Below are 19,539 nucleotides of genomic sequence, written 5' to 3' on the forward strand. Positions count from 1 at the left end.
AGCCATCCTAAAATCACTCCCAAACGAACCTTAATGTTAATACATGACTGATGCAATTTCATACATAAAATTAGATCTTTATTTTTCCTATTATACCCATTTGGTAATTAGTAAGTATGAACGTTTAAAGAAGTATGATATGAGACACAATTTAACGTTAACTTTTTCCAAATCATTGCATCATATTTTTTAATACAAATGAATTAAATTTTGTTATAGAATGGAAATGTTAATATTATATTGAAAGCACATTAAAATTATAATTTATAAATTAGTTATTTTTAAATAAAGAATAAATTAATTATCTTCTCCTTAATGTGTTGTCTGTGAGAAGACAATAAAGAAACAATTAAAAAAGTGTCGCAATGTCATCAGGACGTAGACGACATAATCTTCTAAAGGGTGTCTTGAAAGAAAAATTTGAAAAGGTTTGTGAAAACATATTTTGGTTCGGAAGACAAATGAGTGTAGAGAACACCCGTTCAAACACGATTACCATATTTTATCACCAAGGTCATTAGTTCAATTTATCACCTCAAGGATATTTAAAAATCATATTTCCAATTTCCATCATAGGAATATTTTTACAGATTTTATTATTTTTTGTTTATTAATTTTATTTGTTTCGACAACTGTGAGTCCAAGAGGTTGTTCTCAATTCATTTCTACCTAAAAAGATTGGAGTTCAACCAACCCAATGGCCTATTAAAAGGAACCTCTACCTCAAGCTTCAAATCATCTCTTCCAAGTCCATTTTCAGCTTCATTTAATTCCTGTTTCTTTCCGACCCTAGAGGTCCGCCCCAATAAGCCTGTCGTAATTTTCTTTTTGAGAAGCTAATGATTTCTTATCCTGCTCTATTTTAAAATGTCACCTAATATTTTTAAATATAATGAACCATACAAATAATCTAGATGAATTATTTTTTCAAAAAATTATATATTGATGGTATTACTAAAGTTATAAAAAGTTTTAAAATTTTATCTTGCATTTTTAGAAAATTATTTATATTATTTAAAATCGGCTTTAAATTTTATCTTTCTTTAAAAAATGTTTTAACTTTAATTTTTTAAAAAAACTTACTTCAACTTTAAAACAAAACAATTTATCTCTTATTTTGAACTTAATTTCTCTTCCTTGGATTATCAAACAAAAATTTATTCCTTTTTTTTTTTTTTACTTTGGGAACAATGAGAGTAATAAAATTTGAGGATTTTCATGCACTTGAACGGGAGCCATAACTCGACGAAAGAACATTACTCAACCCTCCAGATTTTAGAATTTGATATGTAATCAAAATATGAAAGTACATACTATTTTCCAGCAGACATATAAAATCAAATTCTAAATTTTCAGCATTGAAATAACCACGAATCTCTTAATTTCCGGTTAATAAAATAGTCCCAAAAAAATCAATTTCAAATAAAATGCAGGGCATAAAATCCTTAATCTTGCCCAAAAGAATAACACCTAAAATCATTACTTTTAAGCAAAAATCTAACTAAAATCATACTTTCAACTCATATAACAGCACTTCCACGGCAACAATATTCTCAATTTTCTTAGTAATCACCAAGGTTGTACTCTCACTTCAACAACAACGTCTAATCTTCTTGGTAAAACTCCAAATCTCACTCTGTACCAATTCCAGACACTCTTTGAAACCGCCAAGGCTCCTCCAAATTTAGTAAACTTGCAAAAACAAAATATCAGTAATGGTTATTTCCATGGTAGGGTAGGATGTTTGTTAGTTTTCGGTGTCGGTTGTTAACTAACATTGAAATAACCGATATTGTTCGTCTGTAACTAACATTTTTTACATAGAATATTAATGCAGATTTATGATGACAATTAGTTGTGATTGTCAATTCTGAATTGACATTGTTTTTACAAAAATCTGGACAAAACAAAAAGAAATACTAAAATATTGTATATACTACATAAATACTTTTCTAAGCTTTAACACAAAATTTAACCGTCACAACACCAATACAATCCACCAATAAGTTTCACACACATAACACCTCCAACATAATTTCAATAATCACAAATCCTAAGACACCTCCAACAGAATTTAGCAACCACAAGATACATGAATACTCCTCTAACATAATTCGATTAACCAATATTCACAACATTTACCCACAAATTTCCTAAACTAATCTCTCATTCATTAAGTAAGAACAATTTGCTGATTTAAAAAAGTAACAACAATTTGCTTCGTTAAGAAGATAAAAGAACAAAATGAGCAAAATGTCAACTAGCCAGCTCACTGATATAGCCAACACATATTAAAATGTATAAATGGTTCAAAGTTTTACCCATGAAAAGGAGATAAAGTAATGAAAATTATACTTACTACTTACCTTTCATTGCTTACGTATAATTAAAGAAACATATGAACGGTACTTTCTTTGGAGCATCACATATGAAAGGCTCTAAGGCTTGTAGTGTCACATTCCGTGGAAATATTGTGCTACCTAAAACATGACATAGATAAAAGGGTAAGGTCCCTAAGTTATGAATAGAGAGACAATGAGAGTTTAAAATTGTAGCCAAAATACTGCAAACTATCTTCTTCAACCAATAAATGCAATGGTATAAATTTTAACAAATGTACCTTGAACTAAAAAAAAGTAAAATTTTAACTTACCAAAACTCTTCCGAAGAAAGGCCTCATAAAGGCACATGTTCCCATGCTTGAATGTTTCCGACTATTAAAAGACAGTATTCTAAGCAAACATTAGAAATTAACACAGCAAAGTATAACTTAAAACGTTAGTAAAGCAAAATATTCATATCACTCCAATCATTCACACTAGGCAGAAAATATGATATTCTGCTTCATTCATACATTCATCGTAAGAATTAGAATATATATAGTATTTTTTTAATATATATATTATATTTAAACAACAATAACCAAGAGTTTCCTTTAGTACAATAGTTGCATCTCCACAAACATGAAACTCATCAGCACAAATTTCAAGTAGTGTATGCGTAAATGAATATCCCTTGTCTTACATCCAAACATCTCTAAAGGAAGAAAACCAGTAACAAATAAGCTAAGTTCTTCAATACTTTATTTAAACCAACAAGTTTACAAAGTTATTGTCAACAAAAAAAAAAAATAAATAAGTTTACAAGTTAGAGTCCCAATTATCCTCAACCACTTTCCAAAAAAGGTAAAATGATCAAACTTTAGATATTACTTTATTCTACATGAGAATACAAAACAAATAAGTAAAATTATTTGTATATCACAAGTCCTAGTATAAGATGACCTATCCTAGTCGTGAGCAAATATCTCATTTGCTTAGATTCTTTAGGGTTATATTTTGCCAACATGCTATGATTCAAGAAACACCAAGAATCTATTTAATTCACACGACGATTGAATGGTAAAATTTACAAAGTCGCAAAGATAGAAATAACTTTATGAAAATTTGATTCCTATACATCTTCCATCAATTTATGAGGTTATTTTTTATATCTTTAACCATCGCTTATGTATCCTAACATGAAAAAGCAAGCGAGTGTTACATGACTGCTACAGAAGCTTTTGTTTACCGTACAATCAAAGCCTCTACTAATGTCCTGTCCACCCATCATTCATCCTGAAAGTAAAAGCATCCATATCAAGTTTCAAACACAATTTAAGCATTTAATTGGTGTGTTTGTTTGGGGAAGAAATTGTGTACCACGTGGATGACATTGATACGCCCAAAAATAAGATGTAAAATATTTAGGCAGCTCTACCACGAACCTTCCTAGGTGGAGGACTTTAGCCATTTTTTCTTCATTAACTGACAACGGTTAGATCGAACCCAAACGGGTTGAAGAACCCACTTGGGTTCAATTTGAATGACCCGACAGGTTCAACCTCCATTCCGACTAAGATAACCGCCTGTCGCAAGGTCTGTCGGACCTTATACCTATAAATAGAGGGCTTCATTTCATCCTCAGGTATCGAATTTCTCCTCGAACCTAATATTGAGTCCGAGCTGCTTACTGACTTGAGCGTCGGAGATTTTGCCCTCTTGTGCAGATCTTTCCATTGTGCTTGAAGTCGAAGCTAGGACCAAGTTCGATCTTGACCAGGATTTTACCTTGTTCATTTATTTGCATAAACATTTGGCGCCGTCTGTGGGAAACGACACTTTAAGTCATCCATATCTCTAAGAAATCCGAGATGGTTATACCGAATACCTCAGTCAATTATGCGGATTGCCAAGGTCTGAATGGCGACAACGGCCTCCCTTACGAGGTCGATGCAAACAACACGGAGGATCAGGTCTAGTGGGGTCAAGAGGGCGACCAACCTTGCAAGTTGGCCCGTAATGCAAATACGACCCTCCATCCTACTCATCCGCAGCCAAGTAAGACCCATCGTGGTCGAGGCGGAACGACCAAAAGGACTTCACACAAGTCCACACCGGCAGTGGATCCTGATGTCCTCGCCACCCTCCAGCACGAGCTCGATGACATGCCCACTCGAGTGCGCATGATGGAGGAGACATACAACAAGATGCGAGCCAATCGTATTGGGTCCCAATCTAGGGTCCCAGAGGATGAGAAGGATCAAAACCGAGAAGGAGAAACCCGAGATCCTCCCCTCCACCTAGACAATGACAACCAGTATCCCAATGATGACGATGGAGCTGATTATAGCCGCTAAGAGGATGACTTACGAAAGGTGCTAGTGGATAAGAAGAAGAAGAACTCCGCCTTCTGAGGCGAAGACGTCTCCCTTTCTTGTTCACGGAAGAATTCAAACCTAAATGCTCAATCTCGTTACACTCCGTTTGTGCCTAAAGGGGTGATCACGAGGGAGGAGTTCAACCTGATGAAGAGCAAGTTTGACGCACAGGTTGAAGCTCTTCAGACAAAGTGCGAGAAAAAAGAAAGTGTGTTCGAGTTTGGCGAAATGGGTAAGTCACCGTTCGCCTGGAAATTCTAGAGGCACCTAACCTTGCCAAGTTCAAGACGCCCACCATGAAGCCCTACGATGGATCCAAGGATCCAAAAAACTACGTTGAGGTCTTCGAATATCTCATGGATTTTCTGGCGGTATCTGATGCCATCAAATGTCGAGCATTCCAGATAGTTCTAACCGGTAGCGCTCGACTCTGGTGTATGAGACTACCAGCCAGGTCTATCTTGACTTATAGCTAGCTGAGGAAGAATTCATAAGCCAATTCTCTTATTGGCACTACAACAGGAAGATAGCCACCCGTCTCGCCACCATTCGACAGAAGGAGGGCGAGACGCTCAGAGAATACGTGACCAGATTCTAGGAGGAACAACTCAAGGTCGCGCACTGTTCGGACGACTCTGCCATGTGTTACTTCATTACTGGTATGGCCGATGTGACATTGACGATTAAATTGGGAGAAGAAGCATCGTCTACTTTTGTTGTGGTCTTGCAAAAGGCTAAGAAAGTCATTGATGGACAGGAGATGCTCTGAACTAAAACAGGTCGGACGGAAAAGAAGACCGACCAAAAAAATTAAACTATCAAGAGAAAGGGAAGTATGATTTCAAGTCTAAGGACAAGGGATCGTCTTCCCAGCCCTCCCAAGATCGATCTGACTATAAGGACTCGGATTCGAGCTTTAAGCAGAGTCGACCTTATGAGGGGTATACGCCAACCACCATCTCGATCTCGAAGATCTTAACTAACATCAAAGAGATCGGGATGGAGAAGCTCCTCAAGCACCCTGGAAAGCTCAAAGGAGATCCCGATAAGTGAAACAGGGTCATATATTGTCGCTTTCACAGAGATCATAGCCACGACACTTCCAATTGTTTCGAGTTGGTGCCAAATTGAAGATCTCATTCAAGATGGCTACTTCAAAAAGTTTGTTGGCAAGTTGAGATCAAGCTCGGCAGAAAATAAAGATGAGAAGAGGCGTTCAAGGACACCACCTTAGAGAGATGACCGACCTGCGGTCATAAACACTATTTTCGGATGCCCAAGTGGGGGCCAATCCGAAAACAAAAGGAAGAAGTTGGCTAGAGAGGCTCGGCAGAACGTTTACACCACTCAAGTGCAGAGGTTGTCCTGCCCCATTTCATTCTCTAACTCCGATCTCGAAGGGGTTCACTCACCCCACAACGACACCTTGGTAATTTCACCTCTGATTAACCATGTCTAGGTCAGAAGGGTGCTTATAGATGGAGGGGCGTCCGCTAATATTTTGTCTCTCACCACCTACGTTCTTTTGGGTTGGACCAGGGCATAGTTAAAGAAGAGTCCAACACCCTTGATTAGATTTGCAAGGGAAACGGTCAATCCTGAAGGATGTATAGATCTCTCCATCACGATCGGCCAACGAGACACCCAAGACACCAAGATGGTCGAGTTTGTGGTGGTAGATGGCAGATCAGCCTAAAATGCCATTTTTGGACGACCTATCATCCAGGCGCTCCAGGCCATCCTGTCTACCGTTCACCGAGTTATGAAGTATCCAACTCTGATAAGGGTCAGCATAGTCCGTGGAGAGTAGAAGACTTCAAGGGAGTGCTATACTGCAGCACTCAAGGGGTCACCAGTTTGCACCCTTAGCGATGAAGTGGATCCCCCCACCACGCACCATTCAGATTGCGCCACAACAACGGAAGAGCTCGAGCTTGTCCCTTTGCTTAGTCCAGAAAAGCAAGTCAGCATAGGCACCAAGCAGGGGGCCACTGACAGAGAAGAGCTCATATCTTTCCTCGAATCCAACTCAGACGTCTTCGCATGGTCCCACGAGGACATGTCCGGTATCGATCCGACAATAATGGTGCATCACCTCATCATCTACCCATCATTCTAACCTGTCAAACTAAAAAGAAGACTTGTAAATAAGGAGAAGAGTGATGTAATAGTTGAGGAAGTTAATAAGCTTTTAAAAGCTGAATATATAACTGAAATTCTGTATCCCGAGTGGCTCTCTAACTTGGTTTTAGTTAAAAAATCCAACAAAAAGTAGAGAATGTGCGTGGACTTCACCAACTTAAATAAGGCATGTCCCAAGGATTGTTTTCCACTTCCAAGGATCGACCAGATCATAGATGAAATGACTGGGCATGATCTACTCACCTTTATTGATGCTTACTCCGGATACAATCGAATAAAGATGTACGAGCCCGATCAAGCCCATACCTCCTTCATAACCGACCAAGGCTTGTATCGTTACAAGGTTATGTCGTTTGGCCTGAAAAATACAGGCGCGACCTACCAGAGGATGGTGAAAAAAATGTTCACGAATCAGATCGAGCGTAATATGGAGGTATATGTGGATGACGTGCTAGTCAAAATCAAGCAAGCTAGGTCACACCTTGCCGACCTGATTGAAACATTCGAAATTCTCCGTAAATACCAGATGAAGCTCAATCCGACCAAGTGTATATTTGGGGTATTTCCGAGGAAGTTTCTTGGCTTTATGGTGAATAACCAAGGAATAGTAGCCAATTCTGAGAAAATCAAAGCCGTGCTCGAGATACAAGCACCAAAGACCCTTAAACAGTTGCAGTGCTTGAATGGAAGGATTGTAGCCCTCAATAGGTTTGTCTCTAGATCCACTGATAAGTGCCTCCCCTTCTTCAAAGTGTTGTGGAAGAAATGGTCATTTGAATGGACAGCTGAGTGCGATGAGGCTTTCGAACAACTTAAGTCCTACATCTGCTTGGCACTGTTGTTGGCAAAGCCATTGCTAGGAGACAAGTTATGACCATACCTAGCTATATCGAACAAAGTAGTCAACTCGACCTTAATCAAGCAGGAAGAAGTGCACAAGAGTCCGGTCTATTACACGAGCAAGGCTATGACCGAGGCCGAGACCAGATACCCCAAAATGGAAAAACTGGCCCTCGCTTTGGTCACAACAGCTCGGCAACTTAGGCCTTACTTCGAAGCTCATGCCGTGACCGTGCTCACGAACTTACCTTTGAAGCAAGTCTTTCATAAGTCAGAAACGTCTGGTTGATTGATGAAATGGGCAGTGGAGTTAAGTAAGTACAATATCCAGTTCGAACCTCGAACAACTATGAAGGGACAACAGTGGTCGACTTCATAGCCGAACTCACGCCTCCACTGACCCCAACCTCAGAGACCGGCCTACCATGGACCATGTATGTTAATTGGTCCTCTAATGACAAAGGATGCGGCACCGGTGTGCTCCTACACGCACCAGATGGAATGCGCTTTTAGTATGCCCTCCGCTTCAACTTTCACACCTCAAATAACGAGGCCAAGTAGAAACCCCTGCTAGCCAGTCTGCACATGGCCAAGGGACTTGGAGCCAGCCGCATCCAAGTATATAGCGACTCTCAGCTGATTGCAAAATTAAATTAAGGAAGAATATCAGGCGAAAGATTCTAGAATGGAGAAATACCTGAGTAAGGTCAAGTCACACCTCGCCCAATTCAAAACCTACGAAATCAGCCAGATTCTGAGGTTGCGACAACTCAAATGCAGACACCTTAGCCAAGCTAGCATCTACTTACGAAACCGATCTCGCCAGATTGATCCTTGTGGAGATACTAGACACTATTTCAATTTTAGAACTAGACATGATGGAAGTCGACTCCTAACCTCCATCTTGGATGGACTCGATCATAGAGTATCTGATGGGCAGTGTCTCAGCATATCTAAGAGAGGCGAAGAAAATGATACGGAAAGCAGCCCGGTTCATACTTTAAGATGGAGTTCTATATTAGCGAGGGTTCTCCTTACCACTTCTCAAGTGTCTTACCCTTGAAGATGGAAATTATGTTCTCAGGGAAACCCACAAGGGAATGTGCGGCAACCACTTAGGGGCCATGTCTTTATCGGCCAAAGTAATTCGACAAGGTTATTATTGGCCCACCTTAGACCGAGATGCGAAGGAATTCGTAAAGACACGTGACAATTCCCAACACATTGCAAATATCATTTATCAGCCACCCAAGTTTCTCACTCCAATTACCGCTCCTTGGCCCTTTACTCAATGGGGGTAGACTTGATCGGACCCTTTCCTCTAGGCAAGGGACAGACAAAGTATGTCGTGGTAGCAGTTGACTATTTTACCAAATGGGTTGAAGCTGAGGCGCTCGCCACTATCACAGAGGTGAAGGCCACAAGCTTCATTTGGCCAAATATAGTGTATCGTTTTGGCATTCCGAACGCCATTGTGACGGATAACGGCAAACAATTTGACAACGCGAAGTTCAAGGACTTCTGTTCTAAGCTTGGAATCAGGCATCTAAATTCATCCCCAGCCCATCTGAAAGCAAATGGACAAGTTGAAGCCATCAATAAAATTATTAAACGAGGTATCAAACTAAGACTTGACGCACGAAAGGGGCAGTGGGCCGAGGAGCTCCCTGAAGTCCTTTGGTCTTATCGAACCACTCCACGAGAATCTACTGGCGAGACTTTTCTCTGGCTTTTGGTTCCGAGACCATGGTGCCTGTCGGGATCGGCTTGCCAACAAAGAGGATTGACTATTATGAGCCAGTCAGGAATGAGGACAAACTGATCCTCAACCTAGATCTTTTGGATGAAAAGCGGGAAAAATCACAGTTACAACTGGCAAAATATCAAAATCGAATGGCAAGACACTACAATGTTCGAGTTCAACATAGGAGTTTTCAAGTCAGACACCTGGTCCTACGGTAGGTTCAGAAGCACGTTGACACGCTGGAACCAACCTGGGAGGGGCCATTCAATATCAAAGCCATCGTGCACGCAGTCACATACATGTTGGCCAATCTGGAAAGGAATCTACTCCCACATCCGTGGAATGCAGAGCATTTAAGCACTACTATCTTTGAATTGTGAAATATTTCACAGTGTATGGACTTGTATAAATATTCACGTATTACCAAGCAAAAAAAACATGCTCAAATTGATTCAATCTCATGTCTTATGTATTTAATTAGTTAGACATGAAATCGAATGGGGGTCACATGTATATTATTAAGCAGACGCGATGTCCAAGAATAATGCAACTTGAATAAAAACTGAAACTAATCAAACAGGACAGAGGTGCGAGACACGAATGTAGACGAAAACAACATTGATTCTATTAGAAGTCTTGAAGATAGGGTCGAGGTATATATGCCTCAAAACCCACAAATGTTACAAAAAAGCACAATGAAGAAAACAAGCAATTAAAAAACAATTGAAGGGTGAGGCCGACTCCAGCAAGTCGAGCTCCTGTGAGTCCACAACACCGACCTCTTGAGAGGAGTTGACACCAACGGCTGGAAGGTCTACTTTGTTGTCCTCTTGAGTGGTGCCAGCTACATCACCCTCTTGAGATAGGCCCTCCTCGTCATCATTCTCATCATCCTCGACCTCGGAGTTCAAGTCCTTCAGATACCTGTCCACCAAACTTTGGGGATCAGGAGTTTTGTTTGGACCAGATGCTCACTTCTTAGCATAACGAAGCTTGATGGGTTCGAGATCGAACTCAGGGGCCACCTCCTTGATACCCTTCATTAGAAATTTGAAGCCAACATCACTGAAATCTTTTGCGAAGCCATCAAAGTCTGGATGGAGCTGACAAGCTTCCTCCAGGAAGACGCCATTACTGAGCTTGGATTTGTAGTGTTCCACTTCGACCTTCAACTTCCCTACCTTAGCCTGGTGAGCCTCGGCACCATGGACTAGCAAGTCGTTGAGCTTCATAAGCTCTAACTTTTCTTTCTTCAGGCCCTTCACGGCTACATGAGCGCCATTTAAAGCCTCCAATTGATGGTCAAGCTCATTTTAGACACTCTTCAACTCGGCCTTGTCAGCCTCCGTAGTGTACTTCCAAGCTTCAACCTCGACCCTTGCTTCCTTCAATTCTCCTTTCAGAGCTGCAACAGTTTCAAGAGCGATTGAAGAGACCTATCACTCCTTTACTGTGAGAAGATCGTGACCGTCTAGTTCGACCTTCATCATCACAGCGGCATGGCAAGCAGCAACATGTGCCTGCAAAAATGATCAACGGCAAAGTCAGATAAGTCGATTAAAAAATACCTAAGTGTTGGGAGACTGCTAGTCAGAAGAGGTCTCATCTCGGCAGAATAGTCCAACATCCTTTGTGTGGCCGAGCCACGAGCATTGACAAATTTTGATGCTCGCCTCTAGTAGCGATCAAAACGGGAGCTGGACATTTGCATCACCTTGTCTTTCACCCCAATGCTTGAAGGTTCAACCTTGAACCTCATCTCGATGTCAGACGTTGCCCCCATTCTAGCCTTTGGATCGTCCGTCAGTCCAGCACAGCAGCCACCCCTCACCTTGGTCAGTAACAGATTGTCGGTTAGTAAAGTACCGACTTTCTTGCCGCCCTTGAATTTGTCCTTGTAAAACTTCAGGATATCAAATCGTGGATTGCGACAATTGAGGAACAGGTCTGATGGCAACTGCAAAATGAAAGGAGCAAGTTAGGGTACGAGGACAGTCAAAACCTGAATTAGCAGGAGACACAACCTCTTACCTAAGTTCCCAAATCTACAGGGGATGTTGTAAAATGGTTGGTCGGTCTCATCCTTCGCCAACCACTCTCTGGAGGCGTAGAACCATTTTCCTACCCACTTTTTTTTTATGGAGGTATGACCTTTAACGATGCCCACTGCACCTTTCCTCGCACACAGATTGTAACGGCCAGGTTTCGTGGAAATGCGTTTCACCTTGAAACAGGTCAAGAGCTGGTCTGCCCTAAGCAGATCTAACCCTTATAGTTCTCGGCATCTAAAGCCAAAACAACACCGTAAGACCAAAGGCAACACCCCACCCATTAGGAGCCACCTAGGTAGGAGCAAGTCCAATTCGGACTAGAAACTCTTGTACTAAGGGATGAACAGGTAGGCAGAAGCCGTACTCGAACATCTTCAGGTAAAGTGTGACGCACCCCTCTAGAGGGTTGTCAGCATGTTCTCTTTTCCAAGGAACCCAAAGGATGATGTTATCAGGAATGTTGTACATTTTGTGAGGGGGCCGAGGTAGTCCTCAGGCATTTGGGAAGGAAATTCCAACCCCCTGACCCGTGTTAGAAGTATCACTATCATCTCCATCGTCATCAAAAAACCTAAGGTTATCTATCTCCTTCTCCAACTCGGAGTATAACCTACTCGCAAATTCTTCTACAGAATCGACTCGCTTAGGGGAAGGGCTCCAACTCCGACCAAAGCTGCTAAAGGAGCTACTACTAGAAGAATTTAAAGAAATCGACATTATCAAGAAAGGAAAAATGCAAATAAAATTGGAAGGGAGAAACTGACCTAGAGTAAGTTCCGAGCTGCTCAGGTCGAATTCCAATTTTCAAAAAGCGTTAAAAGCGAATCTGAACCCTAGAGCTATTTATAGCACTTTGGAATTCAATCTCCACCATACACGTGTCTAAAAAGTGACGACTCAGATGAAAGAGAAGATCGAACTTCGGAGCACTTGAGTACTTTTACAACTGTCAACTCGATCGCCGAATTTCTCCAAGGGCTATATTTTTCACCACGAACTTGGAAGTCGCCACGTCACCCAATTTCCTATATAGAAAGACTTCTCTGCCAGGTCGATCTCGGACTTGACAAAGAAGGGGTCAATGTTTCGGGAAGAAATTGAGGTACCACGTGGAGGACAATGGTACGTTCAAAAATAAGATGTAAAATATTTAGGCAACTCCACCTCGAACCTTCCGAGGTTGAGGACCTAGCCATTTTGTCTTCATTAACTGACAACTGTTAGATCAACCCGCTTGGGTTTGATCTAAATGACCCGATAGGTTTGACATTCATTCCGACCAAGATAACCCCCTGTCGCAAGGTCTGTCGGACCCTATACCTATAAATAGAGGGCTTCATTTCATCCTCATGTATCAAATTTCTCCTCGAACCTAATATTGAGTATGAGCTGCTTACTAACTTGAGCGTCAGAGATTTTGCCTTGTTCTACAGGTCTTTCCATTGTGCTTGAAGTTGGAGCGAGAACCAAGTTTGATCTTGACCAGGGTTTAACCTTGTTCATTTCTTTACATAAACAGTGTTGCACTGGAAGTTTGGGGAATAATCTTCTCAACGTGTTGAGAAAAAAATATAGGTACACAAGTTATATAATAATTGGAACCTTCACTGTAATTTTGCAATAAAAACTTGATTCCCAACCTAAAACAAAGGAAAAAGGAACAAGAAAGCAAATAAAAATTTGTCAACCCAATTCTTTTGCAAAATAGGAAAATAAATATCCACTTGGATAGGGAAAAAGGAAAATAAGGGGGAGTTTGAGTTTAAGATGTAGGCACCAAGGTCCAAAAATGTTTGCAAATGCCTAAATTCCCAAAGTGACAAAATTTCTATACATCAGAAGAAGCAACAGCCATGCACATGGTGAGAAAAACGAGGAGGGAATCTTTCGTATACTAAAACCATAGAAAGACAGTAAAGATCAAATGAGCAAATATGGAGATATAGCCTAAGAAGCAGTTAGATATTAGAACCTCAAGGATATCCAATTACTCTTAACTTTTCATGTAAGGTGGAAAAATTGAATAATTGAATTCAAAAGTAAATGAATAGATAATTTATCAGCCTAACAATTTACATCTTTGAAATAATAGAGCTATGGAACACATTAGTTAGATATCTTATCATACAAAACTTGGATCATAACAATAAGTAAATCGATGAAGAGTATTGGGGAAGTGTGGTTGCTGATTTGGTCCACATTGGCAGCCTCCACAAATGAGAATATTAAAGGAGAAGACTACAAAATACTTGCTAGGAAATAATTGAGAACTAGTGTGATATTTGTTAAATACACTACCAGAGGTTACCAATATCATTCAAAAATGGACATCTTTCAAGTTTTTATCATTCTCGTAACAAATTTAATGTTCAGAAAGCTTACCAAACATGTATATCAATTTGTAATGTAAAGTTCAAAACTGTTATTGGTAAGTTCAGTTCAATTACCGTATGGGGTGCCTTCCACCACCTCGATTTTTACATTTTTATGTGTTTTGAGGATTAGTTCTTGCAGCTTCTGCAAATGAATTAAGTAGCGCAAAAACATGAAAAGCAAAACCAAGAGAACCCAATAATATAGCACGACATTGAAGCAAATAGTGCACAGTTTTCAGAGAAATAAGACTTGACTTGGATTTTCAGTCAAATTTTGGTTTAAACGGAATGCAAAGGATGATGATTTAGGATTTGTGGAGACACAAGTCGTATTTGTGGATGGGCAGGGTCGAATTTTCCTGCAACAAAAATGGCAACATTGGGGGGTTTAGGCCACGTTGTTGGTGATTTCATTCAGTTCAGAAACCATTGTAAAAGTAGGGCAAAATGAAACTTCTTACAAAATTGAATAAATGCAATTAAAATAGTGTGAGATAAGTTCAAACATACATGTTTTCTAGTCTGATTTGTAAGTTCTTTGAGTGAGAAAATGGAAATACTCGAAGGGTGTCGTCGGTGGTGGTTGTTATGGCTCGTGGATCTGGGCTGCACTGCCGCTCACGTTGCCGAATCTAGTTTCACGAACTGTGGCATTGCTGGTTTAACAAACAAGAAAGAAAATAAGGGATCGCGGTTGGCTTGAGGAGCTTAAGAGGCAAAGGAAGAGATATGCTAGGGTTTTAAAAAAACAAAAAATGGTCGAAGCCCGTCGCTCGTCCTCAAGCCAACTAATGTATTATTTATGAATGAATTATTTGCTATGGGTGTAAGAAAGCGGGGCACGTGAAGTAGGATTATCCTCAACTAAAATCTTCTTCAAAGAAATCCAAAAAGAAGGCATTTAAAGCTAGTTGGGATGATGCTTATGAGAGTAGCAATGAAGATGATGAAGAAATTGCAAATATTTGCTTTATGGCCTTTTAAGATGAAGATGACAACAATGAGGTAAATCTTGAAAAACTCTCTTATGATGATCTTATAAGATATGTAGCTTTCAAAAAGAAATATTCTAGCATGTCTAATGGGATTAATTATTGAAAGATGAAATAAATGTTTTGAATATTGAAAATAATTATTTGGTTAAGGAAAATGCATGCTTGAAAAGTAATGTGAATGATAGTGTGAAAACATGATGTTATTGAAAAGTCATGTGAAAACGAAAAATTCGCTTTATTAGATAAAATTAAATTTCTCGAGCATGATATTTTTTTATAGAGATGAACTTGTTAAAGCTCTTAAAAAAATAAGTCACATTTTGTACATGAGCTTGAATGTGCTAAAGAAGGTATTAAAAAATTGACAATAGGTGCACAAAAATTAGATAAAATAATTGACATTGGCAAATCATGTAGTGATAAAAGAGGATTAGGTTATGATGATGAGAGTTCTACTTCATCCACTTCAAAAATAATTTTTGTTAAAGTTTCCTCTATTGTGCACAATGAAAGTCACAAACGAAAGTGATGTAATTTCACACGAAAGTCATGTAAGCAAAAATGTGATTTCACATAAAGTCACACGGAAGAAGAGAAGAAGCAAGATAAAGTAACAAGGGGTAATGTCTAATTTCACACCAAAGTCATGTAAGCAAAATTGTGGAAAACTTGATATTTCAAAAGGGGGTAAAAATCAATTATGTTCTATCAAAAAAAAGAGTTGCTCGACTGAATTTCCCCTTAATTTTGGTGCTTCAAATGAAAATTTTCCTCATTTGATAACTTTATTATTTAGAAGATGAAATTTAATAATTTTTTAATATATTATTATATTGAAAATATTCTTGTAAAATTTATTTATTGGATATTTGAACTGTTTATTTTTGTTTCTGTGAAATAATTTTCTATGTTTTTGAACTTATACATTGTTATGTAACAAGTTGTTGAAGAAGTTATTTAATTGCTTGAAATTTTATGAAAATCTTCTATGTTTGATTATTATTTTTAGATTGAATTTTGATACTTGGAATTAATTATTGATTTTTTTTTTCTTTTTGGTTCGCCTAGGGGAGTACTTGTTTGTAGACTTGTTTGTTTTCTTGGATTAAAATAGATGCTCTTCTTTTATCTAAACAAATTGTTTTTTCCTTTCTTTATAACAATTAAAATAATTGGTATGAAATTGATATATCATTCATTGATCAGTTTAGGTATATTGTTTAAGCCCTTGACATGAGTTTATAATCTTTGGTTTGTTCTTAGAATTTTTATTTTGATATTAAGAGCTTAAATTTGTTTAAACTTTACTTCTTGAAATCAGTATCAGAGTCAGTCAATATTGATTGACTTATTGAAGAATAGCATTTTATAAGTATCACTGAGTCAGTCAATATTGATTGATTTATTGAAGAATAGCATTTTATATTTATAATGAAATCTCTTGATGTATTTTGTTGAGTATGCTTAATTTTAGGGTGTTTCATGCTTTATTATTTAGTAACGATATATTTATTGATTCGTGTTTATTTCATTTTTATAGGAAGTGAAATCTGAGTTTCTATGTTTTGATGATTTGTGATTGTTACAATTGGTATCATATTGATATGAAAATATTTAGACCTATTTGATAACAATTTCCTTTTTTTTTTTTGGTTTTTCTATTGTCTGCTTTTAGTTTTTAGTTTTAAGTTTTCTGTTTTTTAAAAACAAAAACCATACCTGTTTAATAATTGTTTTTTATTTTTTGTTTTTTAAAAAATAGAAAACTAAACATGTTTTTGTAACCATTTCTAGTTTTCTGTTTTTTAAAAACTTAGAAAATAGAAAATCTCTATTTGACAGAGAAAATTCTATGTAGAGTAGAGATTACAAGAGTGCTGGGCGAGAGTGATGATGCCCCTCTTCTACTCTCGTGCTTGTTAAAAATTTTAGTACCCCATATCCACCTCGTTCTTCGGTCAAGGAATTGAGATCCAAGTTAAATAATCCTTACTTGGAGATGGGGATATTTGCCAAAAAAAATTATCGACTTTATAATTAATTGTAGTTATTTTTAGAATTTAAAATAAAAAATATAATAAATATGCATTATTTATTTTTAGAATTATTATTTACTAGTATAGATAATTAGTTTGAAAAAAAATTTAATAATTTATTTACAATTTAGTAAATATGTCCATAAAATATATATTCATTCTTTAAGAAATGGGATTGATGATAGGGTCGGGACATGCATTTTCGATTCTTGGAGCGGGAACCTGACCCTTCGTGCGAGAATTTTTGTCATCCACATATTGTAGGCACTACATTTGGCCTAACTCAAATTTTATTTTATTTTTAGTGTTTTATTTGAGTTAAGAAGGTTGTAATTAATTTGAGTTTTATTAAAGAATTTATTTTTATAACTGATAACAAAACTTAAATTAAAAATGAGATTATTTAATTGTTGTTATGAAAAGAAATAAAATAAAATAAATAAATAACTTGAAAAGGGTCATTTTGGCTTTTTAGAACAGAGGATTTTTTTTTTTTTTTTTGTTAAAAAGGTAAAATGGTCTTTGAATAAAAGGTTTTTAATTTTGAATAAGTTTTTGGTTAAAGATTTTGTACGTTAGGTTTTTTTTTTTTCCTCTACCTTTAATTAAACACTCCAACTTTGTATTCCCCTGTGGAAAGAGGATTAAGGTATCATCAAATGAGGGAAGAAGCTCAAAAGAGGAAAAAAAAAGTGGAAAAATAGGAGAGGAAATAGTGAAAGAACGTTCTTTTACTTTACAGCAAAAAGTGTATCTTCTTTCTTTATCTATTATTATTATTATTATTATTATTATTATTATTATTATTTTATTTACCACTTTTCTTCCTTTACTTGACCCATTACTAAGACGTCCATCCTCCAAAAAGAAAAAATCTCTCTCTCACTCTCGTTTCTTTCTATCTCCAGTGGCCAGTAGCACCCAAATTCGACGATACCCGCGAGCTTTAGCGACAGTGCCAGCTCTGACGACCTGAAGTAGCGGGCATGACGTTACGATTGCATTTCTAACATTCCAACAAATAGATCGACAAATTTATCCATATAGGCGAGCAAGGTGGGTTCTCTATTTTATACGCTTACTTTGATGCTGGGAGTTCAAGGTGTTTTGGGCTGGTTTCTACATTCTTTTGTTGCTAAGAGCTTCAGGTTTTTAAGGCTATTCTTCCTCGATTTTGTCAGCTGAAAATAAGGGTACAAAATATTTTGATAAATAAAATTTGTTTTTAAACAAAGAATTTTTTTTTTGGATAAATAAAGATGAGTTCTAAAAGAAAAAGAATTTGTTTTAAGTTTTGAGCATTTTTTTAATGCAAAATAAATAAAAGTTTTATTTTAAAATAAAAGATTTTGTTTTTCTTTTTAAAATAAGTTTCTTTTAAAAGTGAATAAAATATCTCGTTCATTTCAAATTTTATTTACTGGCTAAAGATAATAATTTTATTATCTTTCATCCGTCCTTTCAAATTGCACTCTGACAAAGTAGTTGTGGTAAATCTTTCCTTTTCTTTTTAAAATTTTGTCATTTGTTTCAAAGTGTGAATTCATCCCTCCTTTCTCTCATATAAAAGATTTTGTAAATAGTTTTTTTCAAATTTTATTTGAGTTTCTAGTAAAAACCAAGTTTAATGGAAATTTTTTTTAAGGAAAGTCTTAAAAGTAAAATTTATAGACAGTAAATAAAAGTTTTTTGAAAAGAAAATAAATTTTGTTTTAAAATAAATAAATTTCAAATTTCAAAGTAAAAAAAAAGTTTTCTTTTTAAAATAAAAGATTCGTTTAAATAATGTTTAAAATAAAAGATTCGAAAGAGATCTATTAGAGGATGTCGTCGGCCACTCCGCATCGCAATAACAATGTGACGAACATGAAACGTCTAGTTTAGAAAGATGGAAATAGACTTTTGAAAGATAAATTTTAGAGAGCTAAAGAAATAAAATTTAGAGAAACAGATAGTGAAAGTAAAGTTAGAGAGAAAAAGAGTAAACTTGAGAGGAAAATGTAAAAGAAAAAAAATAAATTAGAAAAAGAATGAAAAATTATAGAGAGTATAAAATTTAGAGAAAAACAAGATTCGAAATATACTTTTGAGAGAAAATAAGTAAATACAAAGAGAAATAATTTTAGAGTGATAGAAAATTGAATGAGAAAAGATTTTTTAGAGGAAAAATATATTAGGAACATAAATAAAAGTTATAATAGACGAAATTTTAGAGATAGAAAAGTTTGAGAAAACATTAAATTTGCATAGAGAGAAATGGAAGTGATTGGTTAAATGGAACAAAAATAAGAAATAAAAAATAAAAGTACATCAGTTGAAAAATTTGGAGGGAGAGATAAACAATAATAAATATTTAAAAAGAGAAAAATGAACTACTTTATGCCAAAAAAAGAGAAAATAAATTATAGTGAAAAATAAATTTGTTAGAGATAAATATGTCAAAGAAAAAAAGTTAAGTATTAGAAAAAAAAATTAGATTTTGAAAAACAAAAATCTATTTTAAAAAACTACTTTTTGTTGTTTTTGAAAGACAACAAAAAAAGAAAATTGTTTTTGAAAAATAAAAAGACAGAAAATTTAATTGGTTATCAAATAACCTTATTTTAATAAAGTAAAAACAAAAAACCAAAAATAGAAAACCAAATCATTATTAAATA

At 36.7% G+C, this 19,539-nt stretch overlaps 1 long non-coding RNA gene across 3 annotated transcripts; it reads right to left on the minus strand.

Annotated features, from left to right (window-relative positions):
* Positions 1–1,398: 1,398 nt before the first annotated feature.
* LOC148210032 (uncharacterized) lies at positions 1,399–14,773 on the minus strand. Of its 3 annotated transcripts, none has more exons than XR_015792273.1 (5): positions 14,362–14,773; positions 14,107–14,210; positions 11,457–13,993; positions 2,654–11,382; positions 1,399–2,480 (listed from the first exon to the last, which is right to left on the minus strand). It is a non-coding gene; the product is annotated as an uncharacterized LOC148210032 (long non-coding RNA). The 3 variants fall into 3 exon arrangements; XR_015792272.1 differs by having other exon boundaries at positions 1,399–1,692; positions 2,367–2,480; positions 11,457–14,210; XR_015792271.1 differs by having other exon boundaries at positions 11,457–14,210.
* Between the last annotated feature and the right edge of the window lie 4,766 nt (positions 14,774–19,539).

Source organism: Momordica charantia (assembly GCF_013281855.1).
Source record: "Momordica charantia cultivar OHB3-1 chromosome 7 unlocalized genomic scaffold, Mcharantia_2.0 BLBB01000007.1, whole genome shotgun sequence".
NCBI classification, from domain to species: Eukaryota; Viridiplantae; Streptophyta; class Magnoliopsida; order Cucurbitales; family Cucurbitaceae; genus Momordica; species Momordica charantia.